The sequence below is a fragment of the Saccopteryx bilineata genome, chromosome 8, assembly GCF_036850765.1.
Source record: "Saccopteryx bilineata isolate mSacBil1 chromosome 8, mSacBil1_pri_phased_curated, whole genome shotgun sequence".
NCBI lineage: Eukaryota > Metazoa > Chordata > Mammalia > Chiroptera > Emballonuridae > Saccopteryx > Saccopteryx bilineata.
In genome coordinates, this window is record NC_089497.1 from 20,035,285 (window position 1) to 20,047,732 (window position 12,448).

The following is a 12,448-nucleotide window of genomic DNA, read 5'->3' on the forward strand; positions in this document are numbered from 1 at the left end:
GTGGAGAAAAGAAATTTTCCTTCGTAATTAGAAACACTAAAACATGCCAAGAAAAACAAAATCAAAACCAAACCCCCCCCAAAAAAGCAAAAACGCCATTTTGAAAATAAACATAGTCCATGCCAAAATAATATGAAATGAAGCCAGAAGTCTTCAAAAAGAAAACACTTTTCTTCCCAATATTTTCTCATTGTTTTATGTTTTATGAAATTGGAGAGATTTTCAAATTTAAAGGTTGCTGAGCTGTTCTGATTTGGCTTTTCGGTATCCGTTTTTTCACCACTATTCTTGGATTTATCTTCTTCCTTAACATCAGCTTTCTTGTCCTCTGCTTTCCTCTTGTCTTCCTCGATTCTAGCTTTCTTTGCTCCTTTGCCACATTCCACAGCCTCCTTCTTCATCCTCTGCATCTGAAAAGTCTCCATCACAAAGCTTTCTTTCCATGTGATGCTCGAGTAGAAATGATCTTGTCTGGATCCTCCCCATCTTCATCTCCACTATCTTTGTGAGCAGCAACTTCTGGAGTAGTCGGCATTTGGATACCAGGTACCTGAGGTAACGTAAAATTTCACATAAACACTGTTTTATCTTTTCTATGTATTCTGAAGTGTTCTGGTTTGTCGTATTTAAAAGACTAATCTGAAGTTTGAATTCTGGTCCAAAATACTCTAAGTAATTATTATATGGCAATCCAATTTTGTAATCTCAAAATCAAGGGCAACTGCAGTCTCATATGTCCAAGAGGAAGCAACATTACAAATTGTGTATCCACCTCCCACAAGCATTAGTACTGGGAAATTGAAAGTTTTTATAACTTACACACATTTAGCACAACCTCTGACCATCAGATTGAAGCAGCCAAGTCTATCACCAGATTGTGAGTCTGAACCACATTGTCACACCACAGAACTAGGGTAGATACATCGCCATCTCTTTGGACATAATAGGCTTAAATCTCTGCCCATATGACTCATCAATACCATCTCTTATTGGAAAATTGACAGCATAGTATTTTCTTTTCTTTTTTTTTTTTTTTTTTTGCACCAATATCCGTCAAGTCTCCTGTTCCTGGAAAGTGTTCCCCATATTTAAGGAATGATAGAGTCATTACATGATCTGTTGTAAAAAAAAAAAAAAAAAGTCTTTCAGTGCCATCACTGTGATAGCAAGCACCGCATGATGAACCTGATTTCGTAGCATGGAGTAATCCTCCAGCCCCTTGAACAACCAGGTCAGTTTGTTGTCGGTTTGACTTCACCGCCCCAGCGACTGAGCCACCAGTTGAAATGGAGCCCATCTAACACTGGCCAGTCTTCTCTAACATTAAATCTCTGCATCTGCTTACTGTACTCGGACGTGTTATTTGGTCTTACTGAATGTAGAAATCTGATGTACTCATCACTGTGGTATTCTGTTATTTCTTCAGCAGTGGCTTTATGGGACCTGTATATTTCCCTTTCTGTGTATAACCTATAATTTAGCAGCAAGTTATGGGTCATGCAGACTCTATAAGGTTCATAGGACAGCCCTGTCCATAGTGATAATTTCCAATATCACCATCGTACTTGTAATAAACGTTCTTTCTGCCGCCTCCCTGACTGTACGCCCTGGGCTCCCCCACCACTGCCTGGGGGCTCCTCCTCCTCCTGCTGCTGCTGCAGCCGCTCTGCAGGGAGAGAAAAGGGCTGGCGCTTAGGTGAGGGTGGCCCACTGCAGGGGTGGGGCAGGCACGAGGGAGGAGAGGAGGGGGCACCAGAAGGGCTTGGTACCGCGAGGAGGGGGGCAGGGATGGAACGGGGATGGGTGGCGGGTGGCAGCAGCGCCAACTTGTCTTGTATACTTATCTTTTAAAAAATTTACATGATTATGATCTTTCCAGTATTCTTTAAACATATTTAGTCTTATATAACACTAACTTGTTTTAGATATTACAAACTGATGTATTTAGATTTTTGCGATTTTTATTTTATTCTTTAACAAATAAAATCACATCATTTTACATCCTTTTCTAGTCCGTTCATCCATTTACCCCGTGTTTATTGGCTAACGATGTTGTCCTCTTAAGTGCTGGGGCCACATGATGAAAAAGATAGTATTCCTGCCTTTGTGGTGTTTCCATTCTAATGGGGCGACTAAACATATAAACATATTTTCGGTTTCAGCAAGTTCAAAAGGGGGCAGGTGGGCCGTTTAACCCAGGAGGGCGGCGGAGGAGGCGGCAGAAGGCCTGAATGGTGGGGACCTGGGTCAGAGGAGGTGGGGGAAGGGCTTCACAGGCAAAGGTCAGCAGGCGCCAGTACTCGAAGTGGAAATGAACTTCGAGGCATGAAGGAGCCCCTGGAAAGGTGATAGAAGGCTAAGAGAGGAGGAGAACTATTGGGCAAATAAGTTTGTAAAATCTGTATTTTCTGGTTTTGCTCACTTTTATTGTTAAAAATGGCACTGCCCACCGTGAATGGCTGTCACCCTGGTAATAGAGCTAATTGCCTTTCATGCTTGGGGAGGGGCTTGGTTATGCTAATGAGTGCTGGAGGAGGAATTATCAGTCCAAAGTGTTTTTAAAAGGAGGAGCTAGGAGGCCATTTTGGTAGGGAAGAGACCACGTTGTTGCGGGGCAGGGAGGCCATGTGGTTAAGGAGAGAGCAGGCAGCCAAGATGGCAGAGTGCTGAAGGAGAGGTCAGTTTGTGCAGCTTTTGTGCAGAGAGAGAAGGAGATGGGGAAAAGGAGGTGACTGAAAATTGGTGAGGGCCTTTGATTCTAGGAAAACTCGGATGTGTCAGTGGCTTTGTGCGCATTGAATGAGTGGGTTTTGGTGCCTGTGTATTTGTTTTTACTCGCGGGCCGAAATAAAGAAAATGGCCCACCATTTCTTGGCTCCTTTGTTTCATTACCATCTGCCTGAATTCAATGAGAACCTGCATGGGCCTAGCAGCAGCTGTGGCAGTGACCGCAGCTACTGGCCATACAAGGCCCGACAATAATATTTCAGGTCTAGGGCTAGAAGCCATGTGAAGACTAAAAAGCATATATATAAAATTTAAAAGTTGTAAATCAAGATACACTCATGGTCTGGCCTGCATTCCCTCATTATGACCTGGAAGTTAAGGGGACCTGTTCTTGCCTCTTTGACAAGAACTGCCACCACCTACAAGCCTGCTTGGGAGCACTGGCCTGTTGAGACTGGGCACGGGGGGGGGGGGGGGGGGGGGGGGGGGGGGGGGGAGAAGCTGGGCCCGAACTCAGGCCTCCTGAAAGCTGATTGGATCCCCCTAAACCCAAGTTAGTGCCTGAGCTGGTCCACTTCCCACAGAGCTGAACTAGGGCAGGTTTTCCTCCCCATGACTGATTTTCCTGACTAGAGATTTTCAGGCTGCTGGGATAGCCTTCCAGAATCACCCCGCCTCACAGAGCGTGCTGCACAGCCACCTGGAGAACCTCACGGGAGACCGGAAGGAGCCAGCTTTAAACAAAGATGGGCGATCTTTCCCGCAGTGCTGCTCCTCACCTGCCCTGTCCACTCCTCTGATTCTTGTTTGACAGTTAGTGAACTTCCAAAAAATGTTCTAGAGAAAAAAAGAAAAAAAAAAAATATATATATATATATCTGTGTTTTAATGTTTGTGAAATACATCACCTGCTAATGTGCAGAAAGGTCCAAAAGCATTAGTGAAGAGGATTGAAAAGTCCTTGGGTTCATGCCTCGCCACGGTTTTCAGGTTGCATAGGAAATGCAATCATGTTAATCTCTATGTGAATAGAAGTGTTTGGAGAGTTGGATCTAGATTTGGTTTTTTCTTTTCTTTTTCTTCCCCCCCCCTTTTTTTTGAGCAAAGAAGAGAGAGAGAGGGAAGAGAGAGAGATGAGAAGTATCAACTCGTAGTTGTTTCACTTTAGTTGTTCATATAGACTTAGTTTAAAAGTGTATCATAGCGTTTCTTCAATCAAAATATTTTCTTATTATGAGTTGGCAAGTTGCATATTTCTTCTCTAACAATCTCAACTTTGTTCAGAGTAAGTTTTGCATTATTGTTTTGTTGTTTATAGTTTGTAAACTCCTTTTATTTTGTGCTTTACCTATAGTAATACTGTGGTAACTTTCTTGACAGTTATACATTTTTTGGTATTTACTTTCTATTCTGAAACAATCTTAAACTGGAAAAAAAAAAAAAGTTAGACCAGGGGTCGGAAAACTTTTTGGCTAAGAGAGCCATGAACGCCACATATTTTAAAATGTAATTCCATGAGAGCCATACAATGACCCGTGTACGTTACGCATTATCCAATAAAAATTTGATGTTGTCCTGGAGGACAGCTGTGATGGGCTCCAGCCACCCGCAACCATGAACATGAGCGATAAGAAATGAATGGATTGTAATACATGAGGATGTTTTATATTTTTAATGTTATTATTTTTTAAAAAAAAATATGTCTGCAAGCCAGACGCAGGCATCAAAAGAGCCACATCTGGCTCATGAGCCATAGGTTCCTGACCCCTTAGTTAGACATATGGTACAAATAAACTAATCTTTGTTCCTTACCACCTGAGGGTAGGCTGTTAAAAAATCTAGCTCCTTCAATTCCAAGTACTTTATTATTTTCTACAAAAATAATATTGTCCTGTATAATTACAATATAACTGTCAAATTTAGGGGCGTGAGGGAAGAGAGGACAGGAGAGATGGGAAATAAAAGGGAGAAAGAGAAGAGCTTTATATAGGCAATACCAAAGAGCTGAACTAAATTGAATTTTATTCAAAGCTCTTAAAATCACTATATGTTTGGGGCACAAAGTCACCCTTGACTTTTTTTGTCTCATTTTCCTTTAATTCCAGACTGTCAATAAAGTCCTACAATTTCTATCTCAAAGACGAGTCAGCTTCTCTCCAGATCACCTGCCACCACTCTAGTCTAACCAGCACCATTACCTGCCTGCATCTTTATTGCTCCTCCTGACTCTGATTCCAGTTTTAACAAATTCAGTTTATTCTCCACACATTAGCCAGCTTTTTTTTTTTTTTCAGAGACAGAGATTCAGAGAGAGGGATAGATAGGGACAGACAGACAGGAATGGAGAGAGATGAGCAGCATCAATATCAATTCTTTGTTGCGGCACCTTAGTTGTTCATTGATTGCTTTCTCATATGTGCCTTGACCGTGGGGCTACAGCAGACCAAGTAACCCCTCGCTCAAGCCAGCGACCTTGGGTCCAAGCTGGTGAGTTTTACTCAAACCAGATGAATCCGCACTCAAGCTGGTGACCTCGGGGTCTCAAACCTGGGTCCTCCGCATCCCAGTCCAACACTCTATCCATTGCGCCACCTCCTGGTCAACCCATTAGCCAGCCTAATAAAAATATTTCAAGTTATGTTATTTCTTCATACTGAAAACCTTTAGCTACTTCCCACTGTCCTCAGAATAAATATAAAACTCCAAGATGGATAGTCAATTATTACAGGAAACATTGCCCACCTCTTCAGTGCCACTTTCTATCATTTCTCTGTAGCACCCAGTAACTCAGCCACATGGACTTCCTATCAGACTTTCCATAATACAGAAATTGTCACATATTCTACCTTTTCTCCCTGACTCTTCCCCTATCCAACACACATACATACACATACTTATTCCTATGCTATTCGTGGCTAATTTCTTTACATACTTCTGGGGTTTTTCTCTGTATGTTACATCCTCTGAGAGGTCTTTACCCTCACTATTCTTTCCCTTGGTTATTCAGTCATTCTGCATCTCTATTCAGTGAGTTTTCTTCATAACACGTGTCATGTGCACACACATGGCGTGTGATTTAGTTATTGGCTTCTCACAGAAGAGTAAACTGTCAAAGGGGACAGTCCATGTGCATTTAATTAATTAACAAATGTCTGGTGTCACTTAATTGGTACTTGATAATGTTTGTTTTGAGAGGGAGAGAGCATTTTGAAAGTGAGACTGTACTAGTTGTGATGGAAACTAACAAATTATAAAGGGTTATTTGATAAGACTTAGTTGCTACTATAAATGGAGGAGAAATATATGTTTATTTACTTATTTAATAAATCGGCAATAATCATTTATTGAACCCTTTCTGACAATGTATAAAGCATATTAATGAGTAAATATTGGATTTTTCTCTTTTAATATCTCACAAATAGTTAGATTCTGATACTAAAAATATTTAAAATACTTACCAGAAATAGAAAAGTTCAAATGTCTAGCTCTGGATTTATACTTTTTGGGATTTGAAAGCTAAAATCGGTAGATAGGTAAAAAATCACTTATATTAATCTCCATAAAAAAATAAAGATAAGATCTTATGGATGGCTAATATTTATTAGTCAGGAGACTCCATCAAGAAAAATGAATTATGACATTACATAGAGACATATTTGCGTGCATACTTATTAACAAGATACATCCGTCATGATTATTGATTAAAAGGACAAAAGTGGCTCTGGTTAACTTCAAAAGAAAACAAATTATTGAAAGGGTATTAAATGGCTGGTCTAAATGATTTAAAATCTGGAGAACCTGGCTTAGAAAACTGAGAATGGAATGATCCTAAGACCTTGAGAGCAATCCAGGATCATGGAGCAGAGAGAGGAGGCTGCCGCTGTTGGGCGCCTGCTCCTGGTCACTCACCCTGCCGCACCAGTCTGAGCTTAGCCTCCACCTTCAGTCCTCTGGGGACATCTCTATGGTTTTGTTCAGTTTTACAATATTTAGTCTCTCCAGTTGTTTATTTTTTTTCTTTTTTCTTTTTTACAGAGACAGAGAGAGAGTGTCAGAGAGAGGGATAGACAGGGACAGACAGGAATGGAGAGATGAGAAGCTGGTGAGCTTTTGCTCAAACCAGATGAGCCCACACTCAAGCTGGTGACCTCGGGGTTTCGAACCTGGGTCTTCCGCATCCCAGTCCGATGCTCTATCCACTGTGCCACCGCCTGGTCAGGCTGTTTACTTTTTTGATAGGCATATTTGCTTCCCTTCTAACTGCTTAGGTAAAGGTAGGGGGTACTTGATTCTCATCAAGGCAACACTATAATGAGAGTCCTCCTCCCCAAATATAAAGGGTATGTAAACACTGGTAATTTTCAAATGACAGCTGTTCACTGCACAAAGTACTGGACAGTATTGTTTGTGCATTCTGAACAGTGAAATTTTAATATGAGTAACTTATTTGCATAGGCTCTGATTAGTTTCATGTGAGCATGGGACTATGCAACCAGTATTTACTGAGCATGGACTCTCAGCATTAGTTTTCTGAGACTGCCGCTATCAGGATACCGAATCCTCAGGCTTGTATTGACTTCTCCTTCCCGTGGGCACCCAGAGTGAAATATTTGCTCATATTATACTTTACTTTCTTCAGTAGATATTCAGAGAAGCTATCGCATGCCTAATGCTAAAAATTCCCTAACTGATGAAGGTCACTGCTTGATGATTAGTCTTCTAAAGTACTAATTGTTCATAGTACAAGAGAGCAAATGCTCTATGGAAATAATAGCCTAAGCTGGACACATGAGTCTAGCTTTTATGACAGCCAAATGGATAGGAAAGATTATAATGGCACCTAAGCATCTGTTAAAACCAACTGTATCAGTGGTCTGTGAACCAAGCCATGCTTTTATGATAGACTATTACCACTTTAGAGACATAATTACGGACTAGAAGGTCAAATGTTTACTTTTTTAAAAGAGCACATAAGTATAAAATTCTATATTGCTCTAAAGCATTTTAGAATGTTATCAAGTAGAACTGTATCCCCTTCAAATATAAAAATAAACAGAGGATGCGTGACTCAAAAGACATTTACTGTGTGATACTTTTTTTTAATAGATGAAAGAAGCTACAATTTTACTAGAATTGGCAGTTTGCAAGTATGGTTTCTAAATAAAGCATAACAATTATTAGTTTCAGGTCTCCATGAACCACATAATAGGCATAAATCAGATGAATGCTCTTCTACCCTGGAGCCCTCTTCAGGGGGTGTCTGTTGATGGGGCTCTGTGACAATGGACACACTCCAGTGACTCATGAATCTTATCTGCTACATATAGTAGGGCAACAGAGTCCAAGATCAATACAAAGATTAATGGTCTTAATTACCCCTATGTAATCAGATGTGGGTAAAATTTTACTTGCTACTTTCACTGAGGGTAACACGCCACAGTCAACTTTCCAGTACAGCTAATTTGACTTTCTACTTGGTAAATAGCTCATTGACAGTCCTGTAATGAGCCTGCTCTGTGTGTGACTGAATACTGAGCATGCTTCTGCTTGCTAAAATCAGAGAAAAACGGGCCATAAAACTGATGGATGACACATAAACAATTTCCTTGTGAAAAATACCAGGAAATAAGACAATTTCCAGACAAAAGTTTCCCTGCTGGAGCTGTAGGGAGCAACCAAATGAGTAGCAAATGAATGTTGTATTTATGGAGCAACATGAACAATGCTCATAAATGCTGCCAGACATCTTCTGAAGATATAGGGAGGGACTGACAAATGAAATTAGTTTCTTTTTGACAAAAGGAGGACAAAAAAAAAACCCAACTTCACTCTATATAATTTGCTTATGATTATTGATGCCTGGAGAGAAAACTGCTTCATAGCCTGTGTATGTATTTATAAATCCATATTCGAAAATAAGTGTGTCTTTGAAAGATTTCTAGCAGTTCGTTTTAAATTATGCCCTATTGTACCATCAGGTTTATCATAATAATACCTGGATTAACACTTTTATACCAAGAATCAAGAAACTACGTTGCATGGACGATCTAACAAAGAGGAAGGAGTAGGACCATTAGTATACTATTTGTCTGTTTTTTAGTTTTTAGTCTTGGTGTTGTGAAGGGTGGATGTTGCTATGGTTTTGAAAAAGTTATCTTAGAATTATTCATTTTACCACATTTGTCTGTCTGATTTGTATTAGCTGTCCTCTTCTCAAATAAGTCCTTAGTTACGTTACAGCTTACTCACGGTGTAGTGCATCCAGTACCAGCTCCTGCAGGATCCGATGCAGGTCCAGATGATGGCTCTCCCTTCAGAGGAGGTGGGTCCAGAACCAGCTGAGTGTAATCTGCAGGAGCCAAAGCAGGTCCAGGTGATGGCTCTCACTTTGGGTTAGTGAGTCCAGTCCCAGCTGAGGTCATCTGCAGGTACCAGTGCAGATGCAGATGATGGTTCAACTTTTAGGTGGAGTGTTTATCACCAGATCAGGGTCTTGTACGATAGTCAGTGCAGGTCCAGATGAGGGCTTCTGGGCAGGAGGCCTTTTCCGGCCACTTCTGGGTTCTGGAGACTCCTTAGTTCCCATACTCATCCCAGCCCATACTGAGCCTTGTGAGTGATGTGGTGCATCTGCCTCTCACTCATGGAGATGGAGTAGGTGTTACCGGCCACTCATTCTTAACCAGTCACCTGGATGGAGCTCTGTAATGACAGTGACTGACAGCCAGTCCAGAGGCATCAGAGCCCTTCTTAACCCTCGTTACTGCCACTTCTGCCTACTCGACCTTCTGCGCTCAGATCAAGCCTAGACCTTTCTCTGCACAGACCTCCACGTGGGCAAAATGAGATTTACCGCCAGGGCTTGGGGCAGACCTCAGGCAGAAAGGCTTTGCACCATATGCAACATTCACCCAGCTAACCTGGACATGTGATGTGAGCATGACTAGTCCCCCAAGCTTCTGACACCTCCCCAGCCTGTTCCTTCTTGGGGCAAGCCATCCCACTTGTACCCCCACCACCACCACCACACACACAAATGTGGAGGGGATATAGGGCTGCCCAGGGGGGAACAGAGTGATGTCCTGGCCTGAACTCGACTACCTTGAGCCACCATATGTTACCTTTGGGTCTCTTTGGAAAAAGTGTGAGAGGCATTGGGGTGGAGACTTGACCCAATATCTACAGCATTGGAACAGGCTATTAGTGTGGGATTTCTTGAGGTCACAGCTTTGGGACCTGGGGAAACAGCAAGAGAACATGTTATTCTCTCCAGTGTCTCCAGCCACGTGAGCTGGGCAGGGCCTTCTTTTGAATGTGGCTGCCCAGTTACCAGGGTTCCAAGTTCTATTGGGTTCTGTTGTCAGGAAGTGAGGTTACTACCTGGGCTCTTCTACCTGGGCTCGATCCTCAGAGAGGAGCTGCCCAGGGGTCCTTCTGGGCTGAAAACTGTTCAGTCTTTACCCCATGCATACACAGTTAACACCATAACTGTCCATACACAGGTACACAAACAAAGCCCACCCAACCTCCTAAACCCTGAGAATACCTGGGTGTAGCCAGGGACCGGCTTTGAGGACATAGTGCTGGGATCAGATACAGCTCCTCCTGTTTTTTTTTTTAAGTTAAATTTATTGGGATGACATTGGTTAATAAGATTATATGTTTCAAGTGTACAATTCTACAACACATCATTTGCATATTGCATTGGTTGTTTACCACCCTAAGTCTCGTCTTCTAGATTTAAACTATATGTTTAATACTGGAAACTGCAGCATAGTGAATATATATATATATATATATATATATATATATATATTACTTAAATATATTTACTGTACTAAATTTTGTTTTTTAAAAATTGAGTTTAAGCAGGCCTAATGGCTATGTTAACATCTACTATCTAGTTCATTTTACCTTATTATTTGAAAAATAAAAATAAATGTAAATTTTTTTAAATAAATTATGTTTTACCATAAGTCTTTTTTAAACATGGAGTTTAACTATTTACACATATAGTTCAAATTCTAAAGTTATTTTGAAATATTATAAAAATGGGTTAAATTTTTTATTGGTGATAAATACAAAAGACATCTTTAACAAATTTGCAAAAAAAATACAATTAGACATTGGCTACCTTGGCATGAAATGGTTTCATTACAGCAGCGAAAATTAAGATTGGATAGTAAATTTTACCTTTGAAGACACAGAAATCTCTCAAAATATTTATCTTTGATTTGCCTTTCTATAATTAGTTATACTGATTACATTTAAATAAATTGTAAATTATTTCAAGAAAATAAATAAAATGATTGAATTGGTCATTAAATATATTTTTACCCCCAAATATTTTAAATCCATGTTAATTAGGCCTACATAATTTTTTAGATGATTCCTACCAAAAATTAATATACTATTTTAAACTTAATCAAATTTACATAAATAATGAAAAAAAATAATCTCCCAAATTTTCTGTAGCCAACATAAACCTAATGTTAAAACTGAGAATGATAGGCCCTGGCTGGTTGGCTCAGTGGTAGAGTGTTGGCCTGGAAGTCCCGGGTTCAATTCCCTGGCCAGGGCACATAGGAGAAGCGCCCATTTGCTTCTCCACCCCCCCTTCCTCTCTGTCTCTTTCTTCCCATCCCGCAGCCGAGGCTCCATTGGAGCAAAAGATGGCCTGGGCGCTGGGGATGGCTCATTGACCTCTGCCCCAGGCACTAGAGTGGCTCTGGTCAAGACAGAGCGACGCCCCAGATGAGCAGAGCATTGCCCCCTGATGGGCATTCCGGGTGGATCCCGGTCGAGCACATACAGGTGTCTGTCTGACTGCCTCCCCGTTTCCAGCTTCATAAAAATACAAAAAAAAAAAAAAATTAAAAACAAAAAACTGAGAATGATAATATGAGGCAGGGAAGTTACAGGTTACCTTAAGGAATACAGATACAATTCCATTTATAGTAATGCAAAGTATAATACGGCATGTATCAAGATGTCAATATGGCCATACATCAATATGGTATGACCAAGTTGGGTTTATCACTGCATATTCCAGATTGGTTTAATTTTAAGAAAATCTATATTGTTATTAACTACATTAATGCATTGAAGAAGCAAAAAGGAGTGGTCATTTCACTAGATGTAGTAAAAGCATTAAATAAAATTCATCATACATTCATAATAAAATGATAAGTTCATTGCTAAATATTAGAAAAAACTGATTAAGGTTAAATGAGCAAGCATAATATTTAATAATGATGGTTAAATGATCTAGTTTTCGATTAGCTAAATGATACCTGCTATTACTCTTGCTATGAGAGAGAGAGATGAGAGAGTATGAAATAGAGCTCTCATTAATTGTTAATTATATGACAATGTCAATGACAAAACCATACAAGAAAAGGAGCAGATATATTTTCAGAATTAATAAGAAGAGCTTAGCAAAACTCTGTATAAAATATCCATGTATACAAGTCAATATGTATTTATTTTTGGCATACATATAAAAAAGAAAATATTAAAAATGTAAATTTTTAGACTGTCATTTAAAATAACTACCCATAAAAATGAAGCATATAAGACTGACTCTGACAAAGAACTGTATTAAAATAGAATAATTATTAAACCTTCATGGCAAGACATAAATTCTATGGTGGCCAGCCTCTAGAGAGTCCCAGTGATTCCCTCCTTTGATAAACATATGTCATGTAGTCCCTTCCCACAT

General features: G+C 40.1%; 1 pseudogene; it reads right to left on the minus strand.

The window, feature by feature from the left end:
• Positions 1-228: 228 nt before the first annotated feature.
• LOC136311641 (histone deacetylase 2-like) lies at positions 229-9,319 on the minus strand (annotated as a pseudogene).
• Between the last annotated feature and the right edge of the window lie 3,129 nt (positions 9,320-12,448).